Genomic DNA, 19,062 nt, shown 5'->3' with positions numbered 1-19,062 from the left:
GTGGTTGTGGAGCAGAATCATAAGACACATAATTTATAGCAACAGGATTGCAGTGCCATGGAATATAATATTAAACAAATTTACTTTAAGTCTTTCATCTTTTAGAATGATCATGTTGGTTTCGGTTCCTTGATATGTAAGTTCCAGAACTTTTTAAAAGTTACATTCTCAACATAGCTTTAACAATAGGTGCCATCTCAGTTCAGATAATGCATTGAAGGTGGGAGGTTAAAGTCTTTCTGTGCCCCAATGTTATGTTAGACTGATCCTATTTCTTAAGTAAGCTTTACAGAATCTTACATGGATTCATGTAGTTTTTGACCAAATTAAAATGTAATTCTGCAAGTACAAATTCACCCCACAAACTTATGCGCATGTGCGTGCAGAGGAGACAGAGTCAGTGTGTGCAAGTGGGTGTGAGTGTCTGTGAGACAGTGTGTGTATGTGCATGTGTGTGTGTGTATAATGGGGTATAATTGGGTGTGCATGTGGCAGTGAGTGTGGGGGGGGGGGGGGGAAGAGAAAGAGTGTCTGGGAACACTTCAGGCAACACTGGCACTTCCAAATCATGACTACAGGCTTGAAAAGTGACATAATCCATAATTGTGATCTTTTGAAATAATAACCATATTTCAATGCAAGGAGTCTTTTGAGTGAGGCTGATGAACTTCAGACATGCTTAAGAACATGGGATTGGGATGTCAGAGCTACTACAGAAACTTGGATGAGAGATGGACAAGACTGACAGCTCAATTTTCTGGGTTTTAGATGCAGTACGCATGATAGGAAAGGAGGCAAGAAAGGAAGAGATCATGGCTGGAATTGCAGAAGAATATTTCTGAAAAATAATCCAGCGAAAATATATGGGTAGAAAGTAGAAATAAGAAAGGAAATATCACTTGATGGAATTGTACTATAGGACCCCCCCAATAACAAGAGGAACATTGCGAAACAAATATGAAGGGAAATCTCAGATATATGCAAGCAATAATAAGCTTGCCGTAATGGGGGATTTTAATTTTCCAAATATTGACTGGGTTTACCATAGTGTTAAAAGTTTGGGTGGTGAAGAATTTGTCAAATGTAACAAAGAAACATTTTTTTCAAATCAAAATTTGGATGTTTCTATTAGAGAAAGAGCAAAACTAAACCCTTTGTGCAGTAAGACAGGGTAAGTGACTGAGGTAAAAGTGGGGGAACACTTAGGGTCTAGCGATCAGAATTCTATTAGTTTCAAAATAGTAATGGAAAAGGATAAACCTTCCATAAAAGTTAAAGCTTTTACTTGGAGGAGGGCAAATTTTAATGGTATGAGGCAAGAACCTTCAGAAGTTGATTGGCATAGACTGTTTGCAGGTAAAAGTACATCTGACAAGTGGGAGGCTTTTAGGAGTATTATGACGTGAGTTCAGAGCCTTTCTGTTCCTGTTAGAGTGAAGGGTAAGGCTGGTAAGATTAAGGAACAATGGATGAATAAAGATATTGAAGTTCGAGTCAAGAATAAAAGAGAATCTTATTTTAGATAAAGACAACTTGGTTAAATTGAATATCTTAATCAATATGAAGAGCGTAGGGGCATTCTTAAGCAAGAAATCAGGAAGGCAAAGAGAAAATGAGATAGCAGTGGCAGATAAGGTTAAAGATAATTCAAAGAGAGTCTACAAATACCTTAAGAGCAAGAGGGTAACTAGAGAGAGGGTAGGGCCTCTTAAAGATCAAGGAGGTCATCTTTGCAATGAACTGCAGGAGATGGGAAAGATACAAAATAAATATTTCACATACCATGGAAAAAGAAATGGAGTCTAGAAAATGCAGGGAAATAAACTCTGATGTTTTAAAAACAGTTCATATTACAGAAGAGGAAGTTCGGGAGGTCTTAGAGAATATAAAGGTGGATAAATCACTGGAACCTGATTTAATGTTTTCCAGAACATGAAGGGAAGTAAAGGAGGAAATTGCGCGATCCCTTGCATCAGCTATAATTATGGGTGAGGTATCTGATGACTGGGGGGTGGCTAATGTTGTACATTCTTTTAAGAACAGTTGTAAGGAAAAACTGGGGAACTATGGACCTATGCATCTGACTACAGATGTGGGGAAATTGGAGGTGATAAAGGCAAGATTTATGGACATTTAAACAGGCAAAAATTTACCATGGATAATCAGCATAACTTTGTGCAAGGAAAATCGTGTCTCACAAATTTGATTGAGTTTTTGAACAAAGTAACAAAAAGATTGATGATGGCAGAGCAGTAGACTTTGTTTATTTGGATTTTAGTCAAGCCTTAGACAAGGTTCTGCATGGTAGACTAATTAGTCAAGTTGGGTCACATGGGATTTGGGGGAGCTTGCCAGTTGGATACATAATTGGCTTAACCACAGGAGACAGTGTGGTGGTGGAGGATTGCTTTTCGGATTGGAGGCCTGTCACTAGCGGTGTTCTACAGGGTTCAGTTCTAGGTCTTTTTTTTGTCATTTATATAAATGATTTGGACGAGAACATAGAAGGTATGGTTAGTAGGATGACACCAAAATCGGTGGCATAGTAGACAGCGAAGAAGGTTTCTAAGTTTACAAAGGGATCTTGACCAAACGGGTCAAATGGGCTGAAAAATGGCAGATGGAGTTCAATCTGGCTAAATGCGAGGTATTGCATTTTGGTACAATAAACAAGAGTTAGGCTTATACAATTAATGGTACTGCCTTGGGTAGTATTCTAGAACAGAGGGACTTAGGGGTACAGGCACATAATTCTTTGAAATTTGCATTACATATAGACAGGGTGGTTAAAAAGGCACGCTTGCCTTCATTGCTCAGTCCTTCGAGTAGAGGGGTTGGGAAGTCATGTTGAGGTTGTACAGGACATTGATGAGGCCTTTTCTGGAATACTGTGTCCAGTTCTGGTCGCCCAGTTTAGGAAGGATATTATTAAGCTGGAGAGGATTCAGAAGAGATTTACCAAGGTATTGCTGGGTATGGAAGATTTGAGTTATAAAGGAAGGCTGGGACATTTTTCACTGGAGTGTAGGAGGTTGAGAGACAACCTCATAGAAATATTGAGAGGTATAGACAGAGTTAATAGATTAGATTAGATTAGATTAGATTAGATTACTTACAGTGTGGAAACAGGCCCTTCGGCCCAACAAGTCCACACTGCCCCGCCGAAGCGCAACCCACCCATACCCCTACATCTACCCCTTACCTAACACTACGGGCAATTTAGTATGGCCAATTCACCTGACCTGCACATCTTTGGAGTGTGGGAGGAAACCGGAGTACCCGGAGGAAACCCACGCAGACACGGGGAGAATGTGCAAACTCCACACAGAGAGTCGCCTCAGGTGGGAATTGAACCCGGGTCTCTGGTGCTGTGAGGCAGCAGTGCTAACCACTGTGCCACCGTGCCGCCCATAAGCAGTTGCCATTTCCCTGGGATGGGGGATTTCAAGTCATGGGGACACATTCTAAAGATGAGAGGAGAGAGATTTAAAAAAGACATGAGAGGCAAACTTTTTATACAGACAATGGTTCGCCTGTGGAATGAACGTCCTGAGGAATTATAGATGCAGGTACAATTACATCATTTAAAAACATTTGGATAGATACATGAATAAGAAAGATTTTGAAGGATATGGACCAGGAGCAGGCAAGTGGGGAGTAGTTTAGTTTGGGATTATGTTCAGCATGGACTGGTTGGACTGAAGGGTCTGTTTCCATGCTGTATGACTCAACGAAAACAGGAATAAAACCTGTACCAAAATACAGTGGTGGAAGTTTAGTTGAAATGGAAAACAAATTACCACAACAAAATTAAAGCTGCAACTGGAAGACAGTAGTGAGTAAAATACTGCAGTAGTCTGCTCCAGATAACCTGCTGTTCACTCAAGGTACAAATTGTATGGATATATTATTTCTGATAACACAAAATTTGCAGACAATAGAAAACTGCATACCAAGCAATTTGGGATGTACTTTTGGTATTCTAGGGTTAGAGGCAAACGGAGCAGAGATGCAACAACAGGAGCAGATGGATTTTTGTTTTGGTTTAAATTTGATTTACAAACTGTGAGGTCCTGGGGAATGAATCTTGGCATCAGCAATAACAAGAATCTAAAACCTAACCAATCAGCACTAAACCAACCCTCAGCTTTGCAAGGTGAACTTGCTAAATTTATCGCCAGCATCCTCTGGATATATGGATGGTAAATCAATGACAATGAAAAGAATGTAAATTACAATGCTAGATCAATGAAACACAAAACTTGGGAGCAAACATAGTAGGTCGGTTTGGGACCATTAATAGTAAACAGTTTAATTCTGTTAAAGAGGTTGCTTAATTTTAGTTTCCAGAATCATGAATTGTTAGGTCTGGTATTGCTAAATCTAAGTTATAAATATTTCAATAAATTATTGGTGTGTGAAAACGTATGTGTATGTTAAAATACAGTGCACTTGGAAATGTCAACATTCACTTATTTCACCTTTCTCTGTGAAATCTTTATCCACTCAATGAGGCCCTTATCAGTGCAGCCTAGTTGCTGTTTGAGATCTACAAAACTCTAAGATCTCTCCAAATCATCCAATATCCTGATTTGAAAATATTTCACGATCCCTTCATCATTGCTAAGTACAATTCTTGCAACCCTTGAACATATAACATTGAAGAAGCACTTCCATCACGTAGACCAAAACAGTTCAAGAAGGATTCTCAATTTTGCTTTCACAAATTTAATTATGAATGAGCAACATTAACTTCTGACTTCCTGGTTAACAATGTCCACAACCCAGAAATTAATGCTTATAATTGAAAAAAAAAATTTGTGAAATTCAGCGAAGTAAACTGTGAGAAAGCATTTTAACAGTTTAGCATCAGTAGGGTTCCTCATTATCATCAAGGTCTGAGTTATGAATAATTTTGAAGCTACAAAAATGAACACATATAATCAATTTAAACTAATAGAGGTTGTGAACTATCTCTGAACACACACACAGTCTCTGACTGCAGTATTTGATGAAGAGAAATGTCAGTCTCAATGAAGGACCCGTCAAATACCTTGAGATAAATCTGCTCATGTCTTTCTTATTTGTCTCTGTTACCTCAATAAGCATCTCTTCTTCTGCTTCTCTCAAACTTGCCTCCATGTCCACTTGCCCTTTGCTTTACCTACCATACCATCCAAATGTAAAGGATCAACTGCTAGCTATAAGCTAAATTAATTATTTGTGGAGATACAACGATCATCAAATAATATGCTTTAATACCCTTCTCCCATACTCAGTTCTCCACTCATTGCTTCTCATTTCTTTCTTTGTCCCTTTGAGCTTTCACTATCTCCCTTCCTTTCTGGCATTCCCTCATTACTAGCACAGCTCTTAGAGACTTCTATCATATTCCAAGGAAGGCTTAATCCAATCCATGTTTCCCAACTCTCCCTTCATATTCTTTACCGAAGGAGGTTTGTTTGCTTCCAAAATTCAATTTGCATGTTTTTTCAAATCTCATTTTCTCTGTCACAATTTAATATATTTTTGAAGTATATAAAACAGATCAGATCCTTTCATCAATCCCTCTCACAAACTGGAAATATATTTTTACTCAAAATGATTATAAAATTGACATAACTGAAGCTTTTGAATTATTTTCTCTAGGTTTTTCAATTAACTTTACAAATACTGAGCATAAACTGCAAGATGCTAAAGAATAATGTCCTATTAATGCAACTGAATAGTACCAATGAAACCAGTTTCTGAGGATTCCAATGCATGTGTAATGATTATACAACACAAGTCTACTAAAGTAGGAGATGAAAGGATAGGCAAGAAGGAAAGGGTTATGGGGAACAACAGTTGTAATGTGATAGAATATGTTTGTTATAGCATGATGATCTTGAATTGGAAGATGGAGGATCCATATGAATGGAGGGAGACATAAAAAAGAGATGACACGGGTAGGAGTACTTCATAGGCCCTCTAACGGTAGCTGTATGGTGGAACACAAAATCAATCAGGAGATACAAGCAGTTTTGCTATAACATGGCAGTTTTGTTCTCATGCAACCCCATGTTTTAAGAAAATCGCACAACATCAGTACTGTTTAAACTAAGCGGGGGAGAAATCGCATTATAACCAAAACATGTTTAAAAGTTCACGCTTTAGAAACTGTGTCCCTAAATCATTAATTTAATTTTAGTGAATTTGCATTAACAAAACACGCATTATAGCAGAACGTCTTGTAATGTGAACATGTAACATGTACGTACATTAATCATGGGTGACTTTAATCCTCATCTAGATTGGTATAGTCAGATTGGCAGAGGAAGCCATGAGGAGCAATTCATTGAGTGTATTCAGGACAGTTCTAGAACAATCTGTGTGGTTCCACCCAGAAATCAGGCTTGTTTGAATCTGGTGATGTGCAAAGTCAGGTTTAATAAATGATGTCACAATAAAAGATCTGCATAAAATGACAATGTAGCTTTTAGTTTGAGGGGAAGAAACCAAGATTGAAGATAACTGCTAAATTTAAGTAATAGTAATTACAAAGGGATGAGGGCTAAGTTGTCTGGAGTGGAGTGAGGAAGGTCTTTATCAGCAAGACTGGTTGAAGAACATCACTGACAGCCAAGAACGTTATCTTAGGGACCTTGATCAGATGAGCCCAAGGGTCAAGGAGTGGCAGATGGATTTTAATTTAGCTAAGCGCGAGGTATTGCATTTTGGTAAGGTAAATTAGGGCAGGACTTCTACACTTAATGGTAGGGTCCTGGGGACTGATGATGAACAAAGAGACCTTGGGGTGCAGGTTCCTTGAAGGTGGAGTTGCAGGTAGACAGGGTAGTGAAGAGGGCATACAGTATGCTTACTTCTATTGGTTAGTGCACTGAGTACAGGAGTTGGGGTGTTATGTGGTGGCTGTACAGGACATTGGTTAGGCCACTTTTGGAATACTGTATTCACTTCTGGTAACCCTGCTATAGGAACGATGTTGTGAAACTTGAAAGGGTTCAGAAAAGATTTGCAAGGATGTTGCTGGGTTGGAGATTTGAGTTAGAGGAAGAGGCTGAATAGGCTGGGGCTATTTTCACTCGAGTGTCAGATGCTGAGGGGTGACCTTATAGAGGTTTATAAAATTATGAGGGGCATGAATAGGGTAAATATTCAAGGTCTTCTTCCCAGCAAAAGGGAGTCTAAAATGAGAGGAAATAGATTTAAACTGAGGGGGAAAGATATAAAAGAGATCTAAGGGCAACTATTTCACACAGGGGGTTGTGTGTGTATGGAATGAGCTGCCAGAGAAAGTGATAGAGGCTGGTACAATTACAGCATTTAAAAGGCATCTGGATGAGACACGAATAGGAAGGGTTTAGAGGGACATGGGCCAAATGCTGGTAAATAGGACTAAATTAATTTAGGATATCTGGGTGGCATGGACGAGTTGGACCAAAGGGTATGTTTCTATGCTGTACAGCTATTACTCTATGACAGTCTTTTAAGAAAATCATTTATGGCTCACAGCAAAGACATATTCCAAGTGAGGATGAAGTTTCCTAGGAAGGATACAATACAACCATGGTTGATCAGGAAAGTTAAGGACAGCACGAGATTGAAAGAATAAAAATTGCAAACATGGCTCAGCTTCATGACAAACCAGAGAATTCAGGAAGTCTTAAAAACTAACAAAAGACAACAAAGAAAAGGAAGAAAATAAACTTTGAAGGTAAATTTCGAAATCATATCAAGACAAATAACAAGAGCTTCTTTAAATATATATAAAAGAAGAAAGAAGGCCCTTTGAGAATGAAGCTGGAAAATAATATTGGGTAAAATGGAAATGGCAGACGAGTTAAATAAATACCTTGAATCAGTCTTCACAATAGAAGACACTAATAACATCCTAAAATAACTAAATACTGCAGAGGTAAAAAAGAGGCAAGGAAGTAAATTCAAAATTATCAATGGATAGAAAGTAAGGAGGAAGCTAATGGGGCTAAATAACCATAAGTTCCCTGGAGTTGATGGGATGCATGATACGATATTAAAGCAATTAACTGAGTAGTGTATGCACTGGTAGTAATCTTCCATGAATCTTTAGATTCTAGAAAAATGTCAAAAGATTGGAAATCTGTCAAATGTAACACGTTTATTTAAAATGGTAAAGAGACAAAAATAAATAACTATAGGCCAATTGGTTTAACATTGGTTATTGGAAGAATATTACATTGTATTATAAACAATGTCATAACAGAACATTTACAAATGCATAATATGATAAATGCAAAGTTAGCATGGCTTCAGGAAGGGGAAATCATACCTGACAAATTTACTATAAATCTTTGAATAGGTAGCAAGCAGCAAAACTAAAGAGGAACTAGTGGATGCAATATTTGGAGTTTCAGAGGTGTTTGATAAGGTGCTATGTACACATTAGACTACTGAATAAGTTAAGAATCCATGGTATTGGAGGTAGTCTATTAGCACGCATAGAGGATTGGCTAACTAATAGAAGACAGAGTTGGGAAAAACGAAGCATCTTCAGGATGGGAACTTGTAACTAATAGAGTGCTACAAAGATAAGTGTGGAGCCCACAATTATTTACAATAAATATATTAATGACTTGAATGAGGAAAATGAATGTACTAGAGCAATATGTAGATGACAGAAAAATATATGGGAAGGCAAGTGGTGACAACAACAGAGTGAGACTGCAGGGGGATAGGGAAGGGTTTGATAAGAGGGCAAAAACGTTGTAGAAGGAATATAATGTGGGAAAATGTGAGGTTATGCATTTTGGCAGGAAGAACAGAACTGCTGATTTTTATTTAGTTGAAGAAAGCCAGTGAACACAAGAGTTCTCACCCATAAATCACAAGAAGCTAACATCGAAATTCAGATGTAACAAGAAGGTAAATGACATATTGGCCTTTATTTCAAATGGAATTGAATTGAAAAACACACGTCAGACCTCAACTGGCATATGTGAACAGATTTTGGCTTCTTATCGAAGGAAAGATATACCGGCATTGGACACAGTCCAAAGGTGATTTACTAAGCTGATACCAATTAAGTGTTACAAGGACATTTTCAGTAGATTTGGGTCAGTACTCATTGGAATACTGAAGAATGACAAGCGACCTTTTTGAAACAAACAAGATTCTTAGAGAACTTGACAGGGTAGATGCAGAGAGGTTGTTTCCCTTTTGGGAGAAGCTAAAGCAGAGGGCATAATCTCAGAATAAAGGGTCACATACTTAAGACAGAGATGAGTAGAAATTTATTTTCTCAGATGTTAGTGAATCTGTAGAATTCCTTAACACAGAAGGCTGTTGAGGCTGGGTTATTAAATAAATTCAAGACTGAGACAGACAAATTTTTAATCAATAAGGGAATCAAGGATAACGCGGTAAAGGCAGGAAAGTGGACTTCAGAATGATTAGATCAGCCATGTATGACATTACGTAACTGCTGTGATCAGAGAATATTCTATTGTAGTTTCTCTAGGTACAGACAAGTTAGGCCGAATGCATTTTCTCCATTGTTGTATGATTCCATAAACGTTTATGCAGCATTTGCAATGCAATAGTTTATTATTAAGGAAAATTCAATGGTGTTTTAGAAGTACATTGTGGGAAAGACAATAACAAGAGAAAGAGTGGAAGAGTATGGCCCAGTAAGTGGCAATCATGTAAACTAGAAAACAGAGCTGAGATTTAAAATGATACTTTGTATCTGCTTTCACAATAGAGGACAACAATATAGACATAGCAATCAGGGGATTTTGGAAGTGGTTCAATCCCCAGATGAGATTAGATTTGTTTTGGCCTAAGCCTTTAATCAGCAAAGGTTTATTTGCATTCTCCATGCCCCCACCTCAATGGATTTCAGGCACAAAATCATGTTGAAAGTTTCTTCCATAGCATCAGCCTCTGTGCCTATTTCTTTGAACAGAAGTCCTCTCCTCATCTCACAAACTCATTGACTTGCCTCCAACATATCCTCCACCTGTTCTTCTCCCTGCACTCAACCTGTTCATCAACAATTGTCAACATGACATCAGATGCTCAATTTCACTGCCTTTAGAACCTATCTCCCTTTAATTAGCTGCACTCAGTTCTGTTTGCAAACATGAACCTGAACTTCCTCTGTGGACTACTACTTCAACACACCACCTTGTCCCCTAACCAACATATGTCTCAGGTCTTCTGCAGTGCTCCAGCAAAGCTTTGTGTAAATTGGAAGAACAGCATCACATCTTCTGCTTGGAGACCCTGCAGCCTTCTGGCCTCAGTATCAAGTTCAATGATATAGGGCTTGAGCACCTTCTCCAGTGTTCTTATCCCAAACCCCACACCTCAGACTCTATCTCTACCATAACCAACACACTGTCTCTGTAATGGTCCATATTAGTAGTTATTAATTTGTCCAATCTGACCTTGATCCATTTCTTTGTCTGCTCAACTGTTTTTCTCTCTCTCTCTGGGACCCATGTCCATCTATCATTTACTCCTGCCCTCACCCTTCACCTGACCTTCACCGTATATACCAATCTTTTCCTCGTTTAAAATCACTTCTAAGAAGGGTTACCAGACCTGAAACATTAACTCTGCTTTCTCTTCACAGATACTGCTGAACCATTCACCCATTTGGGGTGGCACAGTGGCTCAGTGGTTAGCACTGCTGCCTCGCAGTTCCAGGGAACGGGGTTCGATTCCAGCCTCAGACAACTGCCTGCATGGAGTTTGCACATTCTCCCTGTGTCTGCATGGGTTTCCTTCAGGTGCTCCAGTTTTCTCCCACAGTCCAAAGATGTGCGGGTCAGGTGAATTGGCTATGCTAAACTGCTCATAGTGATAGGTGCATTAGTAGGCAGTTGGTGAATGGGTCTGGGTGGGTTACTCTTCGGAGGGTTGGTGCGGACTTGTTGGGCTGAAGGGCTTGTTTCTGCAGTGTAGGGAATCTAATCTAAACTAATCTAAAACAATTTCTGTTTTATTTATTTTTTTTAAATTCTTGTGTGTTTATTATTAATTCATGTGATGTAGGCTTGGCCAATGTTTATTGCCTATCCTGAACTGCCCAGAGGGCTGTTAAGAGTCAACTCAATTGCTGTGGGTCTGGACTCACATGTAGGCCAGACAGGAAAGGATGGTAGATTTGTTCCCTAAAGAACATTCGTGAACAATATAGGTTTTTCTGACCATTGACAATAGTCATCAATTGACTCTTTGTTACATATTTTATTCAACTCTAATTTCACCATCTGCCGTGGTAAAATTTGAACCCAGGTCCCTAGAATATTACCTGGGTCTTTGGATTAATAGTCTAGCAATAATACCATTAGGCCATCACTGACCCTGAAATGTATCCAAGGTATGCTGTGGGATTGCAAGAGTCTGACATTAATTTGAAATTCTCTATGGCTACAGGTGAGGTGCCAGTGGACTGGAGGGTAGCTTTTGCTATACCATTATTTAAGAAAGGTGGCAAGGATCAATCAGGAAACTACATGTCATTGAACCTAATATCAGTTCGAAGGAAACTACTGGGAAATTCTGAAGCATGTTACCTTAAAGGGTGGTGAGGCAGGAACCCCAAGACGAGCACTTAAAACACCAGGGGATACAAGGTGAGGGACCAAATGCTAGAAATTGGGGTGAGAATAGATGGATGTTTGATGACCAGCATGCACACAAAAGACCAAAGGACCTCTTTCTGTGCTTTAAAAACTAACTTTAAGCTCTTTAAGCCATGAGAGTGTAGAAAGAGAAATATTTATTAATACTAAAAACAAAGCTAGAGAATAAGTATTTTTACACTACAACTAGACAGTAAATCCACAAAAATCAAGTATTCTGACAGGTATAAATAGAGTACATACACTCACAAAGAATTCCATAACCTGAAACCACTAACATAATTGTTCTAAATATTAACTCAATACTCTTGAGTCATGAGCGCTTTTCTTTGAAACAGAACATGCCCTCTGAAAAACAGATTCATGTTTAGCAAAGCTGGATGTCAATGGCAGAAACTAGCCAATTACCTATTTTATTGCGAGTTGCTTTTTCTAAGAAAACTCACTGACTGCCAACAAAAAGCAAAACAGACAAAAATAGGAAATAATGTAAAAACAGTCAAATCCTCTTCATTTCCACAAATGAAATCAACAGCACAAAATATTTAATTGAAAAAAGGAAGCAGAAGTACAGATTGGATTTAGTATCACAGTGGTAAAAGAAATCTATGTTTGTTAGAAGTTTAAATAATTACAGACACGGCCAGACACCATCAAGAAATTCTGGAGTCACTTATTCACAAACAGTCAGAATCCTATCAATTGAAATATTTGTAGTCAATTATAAATTTAACACTTTTGTTCTAAAGAATTATCTGTAATACATTTTCTACAAATTCAAGATATCCTTCTCCGTTAAGATCATTACCTTTGATCGAGGTTTATGGATACATTGAGATCAGGTTATAAAATTTGGGGGTAATGCATATTTACCACAGGCTAAATCAAAGATAAGAGTTGTAAAACTACACATAAATTTAAAAATTCACGCATTTGACAAAAAAAGCTTCCATCTACATGGTTAAGGAAATATTGCTAGATGTACATAGACCAAGCACTACACCGAGAATATCTCAAGTATACACCAAGGACAAATTTGGTAAAACAGATTTACAATAGCAAAATTCAATAAATGCAGACAATAAAAGCTTTCTCTCTCATATGGAAAGGATGTTTTCACACAAACTAAAAAGTAAATCACACACTCCCATTATATCTTTCTATTGAATTATTATTTATAATAAATTGCCTCTACAAAATATCCAGCCAAAAACATACCAAGGGAAAAATCTTTCAGGGCACTCATGTGTTCAGTATTTCTAGTCAGTTACCGGTTCAGCAGATTTGAGGTTTCCACTGTGCCACTTTTGCTCTTGATTTTGTATGGTGTTAGGAAGAGATTTAAGTTTGAAATCCATCATTTATGTTAATGGAAACACATTTAACTGTATGTAGATTTGCTTGCTGAGCTGGAGGGTTCATTTCCAGACGTTTCATCACCCTACTAGGTAACATCTTCAGTGGGTCTCCGGGCGAAGCACTGTTCATGATTCCTGCTTTCTATCTCTATGTTTGGGTTTCTTTGGGTTGGTGATGTCATTTCCTGTTCTTTTTCTTAGGGGGTGGTAAATGGGGTCTAACTCCACTGAAGATGTGACCTCGTAAGGTGACGAAACATCTGGAAATGAACCTTCCAGCTCAGCAAGCAAACCGACATCCAAAACCTCAACCGGAGCTACAAATCTTCTCAAAACTCGCTAACACATTTAGCTGTTGAACACATTATCTGTATATCCCTAAACCCCTTTATAGATATTTAAAAGAAGCCAAATACATTTAGCCTATGCTGTGAAGATCAGAAATTTAGACCAAATTGGCCATCACCCAAGATAATAAAAAAAGTAAAAATGTTAAAGGTATTCTACAAACTCCTATTTGTGTCATGCATAATCAGATATTAGAAAACACCAAGATTTTCCAGTTGTCAGACTAACAGAAGAGTTTCCAAGAGGGAGACAGACTTATGACGTACAAAGGTGAGAAAACCCATAGGATCTTCTGCCAATCATACATCTGATTGGCTGCCAGCTGGATATTTACTGGAATAAGGTCACCAGAGCAGGCAGTCCTGCTCATTTGAGGCTACTAGCAAATCAGACATTGGCAATTTCAGAATATGGCATTCCCAGAACATCACCCTAGACTCTCAGGATGGAGTACCCTGATAGGAATTGGAAGAGTTGCTTTGGTGGTGGGAGTGTGGCTCTGAGAACCTGCTCCCCTTGTCCTCGGTCCAGCCCATTGATCTGATCAAAATTAGTGCCCACGCATGCCGGCCAACCCTGTAAAAGTAACAGACTGCACGGTATCTTTTTTCTTTCCTCCCCCCTTCCCCCTGAGGTAATTGCAGTCCAAACAGGATATGGCCTTACACCAGTTAAGGGTTGCAAACTGATTGTGGGGCAGGAAAGCTCAGCTTGGGTCTTCTCATCCAAAAATTAATTAGGGTAAAATTGGGTCTGGAGCTTACATTATCCTGTTAAAAGCTCAATTGACCCTGCCCACACAATAAAACAATTGGTATGAGAAGGTAGATAGGAATGGACATTTTCTGTTTAAAAAATTTTACCATGGTGGAGAAAGGACTGTGCCATCATTTGAGGATGTCCTTTGCCAATTGGCAGCACTCTGCTCCCCACAAAATCCATCCTTCCACCCTCTGCCCTTGCCCTAAGGTGATAAAACTTTCCCTACTTAAAGCTCCCATCACACCTGGGTCTGGAGTTCTAATGGGCCTCCTTTGTGGGCCTGCCTGCAGTCCTCACAGTGCCTAGCACAGAAGTCTGGCACAAAGGGGTCTCTTGAAACTGTCTGCTCATCTAATTAACCAACAGTTCAAGAGGGTGAGACTTCCTCTAATTGAGAGGCTAATTTCTCACTGTCCACAAACTCTACACACTTATGGTTGTGTAGCAGGTTTGTTTTGTCTCTGTCAACTCAGTGCCAATTTTTCTGTCATGGGAATAAATTTCTGCCCAATATGTCTTCCCTCTGTGTCTTATTAACAAAGGAAACAAATTGCTAATAAAATGTAGAAAATCTGGCATACGTAAAAAGGTGACTTGCTAACAGAGCCAATGTCAGCATTATTTTTTACTGAGGAGACAAATGTTCCACCTCTTATGGGGGTGTCAACAGCAAGTATAACTTTCAGATGAAATTGATCAAAGTATGGGAGCAATTGGACTAAAATCCAAAAGTTCTTTCGGCCCCAGTGTAAAGTTATACATTCTGTCCTTATTTTTATACTTCTGGAAGATGTCCTGATGTCCCATTAGTAATAATGAAATCTGCCCATGCAAATCTGTCTTTTGTAATTATACTTTCCTATCGGTTTTAGAGTTTTGGGGAAAGGGTTTATCATTGTAGGTTACAGCATAGCAATTTACATAAGTAATTTCCATGACAACCGTGGGCATAGATGTTTATAATCAATGAAATTGACAGTGTGCATAAAAGAATTTTTATAAAATTAAACACATTTAAAAATAAATATGCCAAAACTAAAACTTCAATAATAAGTGAAACTTTGTTATCCAATAAACTCATTAGTATTTCAATCAATGAAGGATCTGCTTGATAAAATTCAAACAAAACTCAATTAGCACTAAATTAAGTTATTATTGTCAATGGAAATCCTATCATAGACTAATAATTCAGAAGACTTGTATAATGGTCCAAAAACAAGAGTTCAAATCCCATCACAGCAGCTGGTACAATTCAAATGCAATTATTAAATTTGCAATATAAAGTTAGTATCAACAATGGTAAGCATGAAACTACAGGATTTTATTTAAAACATTCCATCTTGTTCACTAATTAGGACTCAGGAATAAAATTTTAGGGAAGAAATCTGTTGCTTTTACCTAATTTGACTGCACTGCGACTTCAGACTCTCAGAATCTGGTGGACAATACCTATTACAATAGTGCTAGCAAGACCTGGAATCCTTAGGTAGCAGGCTGTGGTAAAGGATGAACTGCAAATATGTCTCAGCTGAAACAGCATTTATCTTAGTTAACAAAATAAGGAGCATTACAGCTTTTCAACATATATAGGTTATAATCAGCATACTGTAACATGAGGAGTCAAAGAAATGACTGTCTCCAACTACAACTACCCAAAACTCTCTAAAGTTGTCTATAGCTCCACCAAGTGGCTGTCACGTATTGCAGAGTGGGCTGAATTTCAGCTTAGCTCAGATGATCCTTTCATATCCATCATCTGATACAATCCTACCCTCTGAAATCATTTACGAAGTGACTCAGTCATACAAAAATGCTACTAAAAAAGTCAAAGAAGAAATTTAGATGGAAATCTGGCATCATCCTTGGGATTAGAAACAATGGAGTTTCCTTGGGCCACACTGATCCTGCACAATGCTCCTCACAGCAGCTAGATCTGTGCCAAACCTGGAATAACTGTTCCACAGCTGAGTCAAGTAACAGACTGACAGTCATATTTACTGAATCACATCTTACAGTCAATGATTCTCATTCATCACCCCTGTCTTGTCAGTGCCAAGAGGACAAAAAACCTTTTAACTCATTCACAAAATGCACTACCTAATGCATTCATAATAATAACTCAATAAAATAATCAATTTTCTCAGAGGACACTGGCACTGAACAAAGGCAATTTTCACTTTACCACAGATTTGAAAAGCCAGAAGAATGAACTCAATTTTCAACCACTCAGTCTTTTGATTGGTTTAAGAACATTAACAGAATAAGAAGTCAACCACAAAAGTTCCTTTAGCAAGTTGACCCAAGCCTGATATTTCAGATCTCTGTATTAACAAGCACCTTTTTGAAAGAAAAATGTGATTCCAGTACCTTAGTTGAAAAATACAGTGCTGAGGGTTTCCATCCATCATAATCGAAATGTTGACTATTCTCTGATGACACATATGTCAGGACTGTGTTCTAGACTGTTTTCTTTTAAGAACAGAACAAGTAAATGCCAAAACAACAGGGTCTACACTAAACCTGCAATGAGCTTAAAACTGCCCTTACACTGAAGGCATCATTCCATATTTAAGCAAGATGGAGATTTTTGGCATCTTTAGTCCATTACAAACATTCTGCCCAATGTGTGGCATTAATAATATGTGAACTTACTGACAGAGCACTTTGAAGTTTTAAGATCCTATATAATAGGTGTGTGTCACTGGCCGTGCAGACATTCACTACCAATCTTGAATTGATCTTGAAAAGGTGGTGGGATGCTGCCTTCTTGGGCTATACCAATCCTTGGGATGTAGCTACAGACAAAGTATGGTTAAGAAAACAGTTCCAAGATTTTGACTCATCAACAGTGAAGAAATAGCAACATAATTCCGAGTCAGAATGGTGTGTGGCCTGGACAGAAACTTGCAGATGATATTCCCACGTACCTGCTATTAAAGTACTTCAAAGCGATAGTGGAAAATTCTGTTGAAGGAACCATGGACAGTTGTTGCAGCGTTGATAGTACATGCTGCTGTCACTGGAAAGGGAGTGAATTTGTAAGTTATGAATAGAGTGCTAAAAAGATGGACTGTTTTGTCCTGGATTGTGTTCAGTTTCTTTAGTGTTGTTGGAATTGTCAGCTTGATCTCAGCATTTCCAGTCTTTGCCATATCATCAAGAAGAAAAAAAATGTAAACATGAGTCGACAACGTACAAAATGGCAAATTGGAAGGAAAGGGACTTTTGATGTGCTCCTTGATCATTTATAATGCCAACACTCAAAATAGATCATCTGTTCATTCTCACATTGCTATAAGTAGCATTTTGCTGTGCTAACATTTTGTTAGAGACCACACTCCTCACAATATGACCCTAACTTTTTCTTATTTAAAGGCAAATGAAAAGTGCCGTGTTCAAGATACAATGTGACTAATCAAACTATTTGACATTAAGCAAAACACAATTTATTTAAACACTATTGTTAAAGTACAACCAAAGACTGAGAAATTTAGAATAACTTAACCCTTTGGAAAACGTAACAGAATAATACATACAGTAACTATTACTAATTAACTGTTCCAATATAGTAACATTCATTAAATACATCCCTTGGCAAAAAGGAACATTAAGAAGAATAGATACGATAGAAAAGAATGTAATCCAGTAGCAGAAAGAAACTCCAGCTTCTCGCTGTAACCAAGACGCAGAAAAGATAGCTTCTACTTCAAGTCCAGAATAGCAACTACTTAATGCTAAACCTAAAGAAAGAAATCCTGGTCTGAGAGTGCTGGCCACACCCAACCAAGCTACCTCCATACAAAAAACAAGATCTCAAAAGCTGCTTACTCTCATGCTTTTGGTAGACTGCTCTGCCAGAGCCAGAGCATTGTCTCAACATTCTGACCTTTTTTTTGAACTAAAACATCAGTTGGATTTTGAAATTCTTGAAATTATGGATGGCGCTAAAGAAATATATTTTTCTTAAAAAGAAACATTACATTCATGTTCTTTGTACAACTGCCTGGTTTTATCAAGATTTGATTCCTGTTTAGTGGTAAATGTAGAAATATTTCTCACAAGTGCTTTAAGTAAATCCCCAAATTTCATAAAAGTGCTTTAACTAAAATTCTAGCAGTCAGTGACAAAGTTAAACAATCTTCAGTGAGATTCATCTATTTCTGGATTGGAATAAAATGAATATATTTACTTACACTTAACAAGGTACAGAACAAATTTGAAGTCAAAGGGTCAAAGGTTTATTGTTTGGGGGGGGGGGGGGGGGGGGGGGGAAAGAGAGAGAAAAGCCTAACCATCATATACAGTGTTTTCTATAGTATCAGAGTTGCTTAAAGGCCCAACACCACTATAATACCATCCCTCACAAACCTGCCATAAGCCTCAAAAGGATTATTTGATAAGTTTTTCAATAAATAGGTGAACAAAAGAAAACTCTAAAATCAACAGCAAACTAATGTATATTGAAACATCATAAACAATGATTTTTTAAAAAGCATTGTTAACAAAACCGATCTAATCTAGCAGAGGGAAATTAACTTTTGTTTGGATCAATCAGATTCAATGTTTAGCTCTGGGGATATGATATGAACTGTGTTTTGTGAATTGTGCTTATTGTGCTGTATTTAGCAGAAGCTGTTTAGCTTTAATAAGCTGAACAACAGCACCGGAGCACAGATCAGGTCATTCTCATTAAGCAGCTAAGCCCCCTTCTAACAGTTTTGCTCGTTGTTGGGCTTCAGTGGAGAAATCAGGGACGTCTCCTTCAAACCCATAATTTATTAGTTTCTACAATCCCACCAACTGGCTTAAGCAAATGCTTATTACATGCTTAAAATTCCCCATGGAAACTCATTTAGTTGGCAGGCACAACCCAATTCAATCCTTTCATTCTCCAACGAAACGATTACAATCATAATTCTGTTTCAAGACTTCTAATTACTGCACTTTAGATCTCTGGAGAA

The 19,062-nt window shown here is 38.0% G+C and overlaps 1 protein-coding gene across 6 annotated transcripts in view; it reads right to left on the bottom strand.

Annotated features, from left to right (window-relative positions):
- The window catches only part of LOC140483175 (KH domain-containing RNA-binding protein QKI), a 534,384-nt gene that overhangs the window by 89,332 nt on the left and 425,990 nt on the right, over nt 1-19,062 (bottom strand). The gene's annotated exons all lie outside the window — the stretch shown is intronic.

The sequence above is a fragment of the Chiloscyllium punctatum genome, chromosome 11 (assembly GCF_047496795.1).
Source record: "Chiloscyllium punctatum isolate Juve2018m chromosome 11, sChiPun1.3, whole genome shotgun sequence".
NCBI lineage: Eukaryota > Metazoa > Chordata > Chondrichthyes > Orectolobiformes > Hemiscylliidae > Chiloscyllium > Chiloscyllium punctatum.
This window is presented reverse-complemented; position numbering and strand designations above follow the sequence as displayed.